A 5,665-nucleotide genomic window follows, 5' to 3' on the forward strand; every position below is an offset into this window, starting at 1 on the left:
CTGTCCTCTGGAGATGACACAAAAAAAAACTTTCTGTGGATCTATTTCCACATTTTTCTGGTCAAAATGTATTCTTCACTCAAGGGTTGAAACAGATTGTGGTTGCTATTCATGTAAGCTGGCTGCTGTGCTTCCTACATCAAAACAGTATTTACTCTTGAAAGATACACCATCATGATATGCAATGTCCAAAAAGGAAGAAGAAGGAGCCAAACAAATACAAGAATTTGATCTTTAGGAACCGATCGCTGTTCTGGGGTGATGCTGCCTGAACCACTGAGTTACTCCAGCACTTTGTGTCTTCTCTGACCTAAAGAGTGGTTGGTTCAGATTGCAAACTTCCAGAAAGTCTCCTCTGCTGATCGTCTCTGCAAAATATAGAATCAAAAGAAAATAAGGGAGAGTGTTAATATAAGGATTCTGTCCATAATGAGAGAGCACCAACTCACTTCAGCAGATAGGTTACTTTAGCATGCACTGTCCGATATCCTGCCAAAATGGCAGGGCAGTTAATGCAGAGCTACTGCGTGCCTGTTAAACTCACACAATGGACCATCATTGCCTGGGACTCGGGGAGTTGGTTAATTTGAGTGTTCCTAATAAGTGAGGGCAGTTACTGGAGAAGGGGATGGGAAAATAGCCCATGGAGGCTCAAGACTCCAGTGGAGGGGTGTATTTGCAAAACAAAACAATTTATTCATCAACATTCATTTAATGGGAGATTAGTACTGGTGTCAGGGGTTCGGGGGAGAATGTGGTTAAGAGGGAATGATATATCAGCCATGATAGAATGGCGGAGTATACTTGATGGGCCGAATGGCCTAATTCTGCTCCTGTGACTTATGAGCATGAACTTATGAGCCACAGCAGGAAATGCAACCACAGATGAAACATTTCCCTCTCCAAGCAGAACAATGTCAAAGCCACACCATCATCTCTTGCAGCTGGATGGATGCTAACCATGCAGGGAGTAGAGGGACATGGATTATGTTCAGAGAGATAAGAGTAGGTCTCGGCATCATGTTTGGCACAGAAATTGTGGGCTGAAGGGCCTGTACTTGTGCTGTACTCTTCTGTTTTCTATGTCTTCTGTTCTATATTCAGAATACTATATATGCTCAGGAGATCAGATGTGATCTCCAAACCAGTAATTTTTTGAACTAGTTGTTTTATCTTTAAGCACTTGGGTTAAATTGGCAATAGCTCATCAGTACTGACAAAGTTCTTACACAAGGGTAAAGGATTCAAGACTCACGGGTGCTGTGTGCTTGTTTCGAGCTGTTTATTGAAATGTTGCTAATGCACTCGTCTCTTTGAGTTTTAATTCCCTTTGTCTTTTTTAATTTTGGATTTTCATTTTAAGGTTTATTTTTTCTCCCAGAGCTAACTGCATGACTAGTTATGGCTCTCAACAGACCAGAAATATTCATGTATTTGAAATACTCTGTGTCCCGAGGGGTTTGGTGAATCAGGCTTTCTGGGCTTTTGAAGTATCACGGTCTGTGACAAACTCATTGGTACTCAAGATATGGTTTCTGAAACTGTGAAACAAGGCACAGAATAGTTATCTGAGTAGCCCTGGACTGCACACCAATGTCTCAGGAAACAGACAATCTAAATGCTAATCATTTTTGGTTTCCTATGCAGGTTGCATTTTGAATTCTAAAAAAGAATATTTCCACCATGCTCTTTAAAAATATTTCCAATTTTTCACAAAGAACTCCATCTTTTATTTTGTTACCAAGCCCAGTGATGTTCCTCAGTTCTTTCATTTACAGCCATCTCCCACTATTTAGTCCGAAGTTCATTGCTCAGTCCTTTGAATCAATGTGTGACTTGGGGAGTTTAAAATATTACAGTGTGGAAATACCTTTCATTCCGCAAACTTTCTCTGTTTTGATCGATTCTCTGTGAGCTTAGGTGTATCTCATTTGCATCTATTGCTATTATTGCATTCTTGCATCTTGTACAGTATCATCCCAAAACCTCCAGTGATACTGTATGTGCTGAGAAATCAACCAGGTTTATCAAAATCAGCCAAAATTCTCATCATTATGGATAGGAGCACAGCTTAAATGCTGCAATGCCATGTTTTGCTGTATTAAATATACCGTAGTCCTTCACAGCTCTCTTTGGTGTTTGCACTGCTGTTGTTTAAAGGCTAATTAATACTGCATACTGCATAGTATAAATAAACATGATTATACTGGGATTGTTTCAATCAATGGATATTTCACGCAAGATGTGTCTTGTAACATTGATGTGTCAGCAACATTGAATGTTCTCTGGCGATCTTCTCTCTACAGTTTCCAACCCCATGGATTCTGACCATGTGGAGCCTGCCTCTTCATTCTGCCTAAGAACCATAAGAAGCACTTTCCCAGTAGACCCATCATTTCAACCTGTCCCAGATCCACATAACTCTCTGCTTTCTGCCACAAACCTGCATTTTCCCCTCATCCAATTTCTGCCTTCCTACATTTGCAATACTTCTGATGTGCTGCAATGTTAATGGTTTCCCAGTCCTCAGTGGCTCATGAGGCATGGAGTCAAACAGCATGGAAACAGGTCCCTTGGCCCAACTTGCCCATGCCGACCAAAATGCCCCATTTATACTACTCCCACCTGTTTGGCCCAAATCTCTTTAAACCTTTCCTATCCGTGTACCTGTCCAAATGTCTTTTAAATGTCATAGTTCCTGCCTCAACTACTTCCTCTCACAGCTCCATCCATATACCCACCACCTTCTGTGTGAAAAAGCACCCCTCAGGTTCCTATAAAATCTTTCCCCTCTCACCTTAAACCTATAGTTCTTAATTCATCTACTCTGGGTAAAAAATTCTGTTTATCTATTATATCTATTCCCCTCATGACCTAGATAAGATCACCGCTCATCCTACAAAGCTCCAAGGAATAAAGTCTTACCCAACCTCTCCCTATAGCTCAGGCCTTCAAGTCCTGGCAACATCCTTGTAAACCATCTCTGCATTCTTTCCAGCTTAACAATGTCTATAGCAGGGTGACCAAAAATGAACAGAATACTCTAAAATGGACGCACCAACCTCTTGTACAAATGTAACATAACATCCCAACTTCTATACTCAATACCCTGACTAATGGAGGTCAATGTGCTAAAGCCTTCTTGACCACTTGCTTGAATGTGTAAACACACTACATCTCCATCCCCCACCAGAATGATCTGAGGGCCCTTCGTTTGAACAAAGGCCTGGTCAGTCACCTTCCATTGTTAATTGCATTCACGGCTAAACATTCCCAGTTTGAGCAGCCTTTCCTTTAATTGCATGCACTCAAATGAGTAACAAAGGGCCCGATCTATTCCTGTTTCTTTGAGGAATATGTGAGCCAATCCATGCTTCAGTCAGTCATGTCCGGCCCAACATCTTTTCCTGCGATGTTGTTCTGTATTGTAGTGCAGGTGCTGCTTTTTTTCCCTTGAACAAAACAATAAAATGTTATCATTTTTGCTGCCAATTTCCAACCCATTCTTAGTTTCACATTCATTTTCTACCTTCATCAGGAACATAAGAAAATAGGAGCACGAGTTGTCTGCTTTGCCCCCTTGAGCCTGCCCCACCATTCAAAATGGCTGATCAGCTCTAGGCCTCTATGCTTTTCTCTGTCAGTTCCACTTCACTGCCAATACCTCAATCTTTTAAACATTTATCTATCTTCTCTTTAAATATGTCCCATAATCGAGCCTTCACAATCCTCAGGGGCACCTTTCATGAAAAAGGACTCAATATAATCATCTATTTTTTGCTGCTGTTTCCTTATTCCACAAAATAATCTCAGCCCTGGCCCCCATTAACCTCTGCTAATCTTTTTTTTAACAATCTCTGCTACCTTTTAAAGTCAGCTTTTTTTTACTGCTAGATTTCTCGCATGTGTTACTGCCTCATCTTCACCAGTTTCTTTGCTCGATGGGGGTTGGGGAGGGTTAGGGGGAACCTTTGTTGAATACTGAAATGTTTGCCCATCGTCATGGTTACTGGTCTGCTTGGAAACATTATAAAACTTCTCCTCTGATTTTTTAACTTCCTTTATCAGCAAGATCGGATCACTTTACCTGTTGGAGTTTTGTGCCTTACAGGGAAATATATTTGTCGCAAACTCGGTATGCAGTAGCTTCTTTAAAAGGAGACACAAGAGACTGCAGATGTTGGAATCTTCAGCAAAAAACAGACTGCTGGAGGAACTCAGTAGGTCTGGCAGCATCTGTGGAGGGAATGGACAGACGACACTTCAGGTTAGGATTGAAGAATGGCCCAGACCCAAAATGTTGTCTGTCCGTTATTTTCACCAATATTGCCCTCTGGCCCCCTGAGTTCCTCCAGCATCTACCTTCTTTAAATGGTAACTATTGTTTGTTTATTCTCTTATCTCTTTGTGTAATCTCTCAATTTGTGTTGCCAAATTATGCCTAAACCCTTTGTGGTTTATATTTAAGACCCAGGTTTTAGATTGAACGAAATAACTCTCATTGGTAATTTAAAATACTATCATTATGATCAACCTTCCCTCAAGGCAAATTAACTATATGTTTATTAATTAACTCTTTCATATGATGCCAGCTCCAAAATAATATTTCCATAATTGGTTCCTCAACATATTGATATATAAAATATATAATATATAATACATATAATATAACATCCTGTATATAGAGAATTATAATCAAACAGATGCTGGAAATTTGGCTTTCTTTTTTTTTTCTGAATGCTTTATTTTCTTTTACATTTACATCTATTACATTCTCTATTTTTGCTTACCCACTCTGTTTACTTTTACCAGCACCTCGACTCTTTCATAAGAGTTTAGCATTTTATTACCTTTTATATTGTTACTCCATCTTCACACCCTCTCCCTTCTGCAGCCCTGGATATAAAATGGAAGAACTTTCACCAGTGCACAATATAATGGCGATGTCGCTTTCACTAAACCTCTGCATATCCTTAAACTACAGGTAGAAACATTGCACAATATTTAACGAGAGAAAGAATGAGTCTACATCAAAGGTGGACGCAAAATGCTGGAGTAACTCAACGGGTCACATTTTTGGCATAATTCATGGAGCTTTAAATCAGGCGTTGTCACATTTTGATCACCCAGATTATCATTAAAAAAAGAAACAAGTGATGCTTTATGGAGATGCAATTTCATACATCTTAACATGTAAAAAAATAAAATCTGTTTTGCTGAGTCACCTAAATTAATAAATTGCCAATCCAGCTAAATGTTCAAACATGATTAAATAACTTGAAGTACGATGAACAGGTCGGTAATTCCTATTGGGATCAGTCCAGTGACATTGTAATTATGAAACGTTCTTAGCTAATCTTGATTGAATTTGGCCAGCACACATTTAGGGTACATATAATGGTTGTAATCAGGTTGTTTACAATATACAAAAACATACAAATATGCACATGTAGTGCAATCTTATAAACAATTGATGTACTTGGTCTTTTCAGTCTGTCCTTCATGACTTTAATATGAAACAGAATTTGGAGCTCAGCCATGTTCACACTTTTGTAATTGAATTGGAGGAAAGAATATTAGTCAATGATAGTTTAATGTCAACCTGCAACTGGAGAAGATTTATTTAAGAAGGAACTGCAGATGCTGGAAAATCGAAGGTACACAA

At 39.3% G+C, this 5,665-nt stretch overlaps 1 long non-coding RNA gene across 1 annotated transcript in view; it reads right to left on the reverse strand.

Annotated features, from left to right (window-relative positions):
* Window positions 1-5,387, reverse strand: part of LOC129705406 (uncharacterized) — a 7,506-nt gene extending 2,119 nt beyond the window's left edge. Inside the window, exons 1-3 of the long non-coding RNA XR_008724906.1 lie at window positions 4,851-5,387; window positions 4,088-4,236; window positions 1-368 (exon numbers count right to left, since the gene is read on the reverse strand). The exon at window positions 1-368 is cut by the window's left edge and continues 2,119 nt beyond it. This is a non-coding gene — a long non-coding RNA (uncharacterized LOC129705406). The remainder of the gene's footprint in view (window positions 369-4,087; window positions 4,237-4,850) is intronic.
* Window positions 5,388-5,665: the final 278 nt, after the last annotated feature.

This window comes from Leucoraja erinacea, chromosome 17, assembly GCF_028641065.1.
Source record: "Leucoraja erinacea ecotype New England chromosome 17, Leri_hhj_1, whole genome shotgun sequence".
Classification (NCBI taxonomy): domain Eukaryota; kingdom Metazoa; phylum Chordata; class Chondrichthyes; order Rajiformes; family Rajidae; genus Leucoraja; species Leucoraja erinaceus.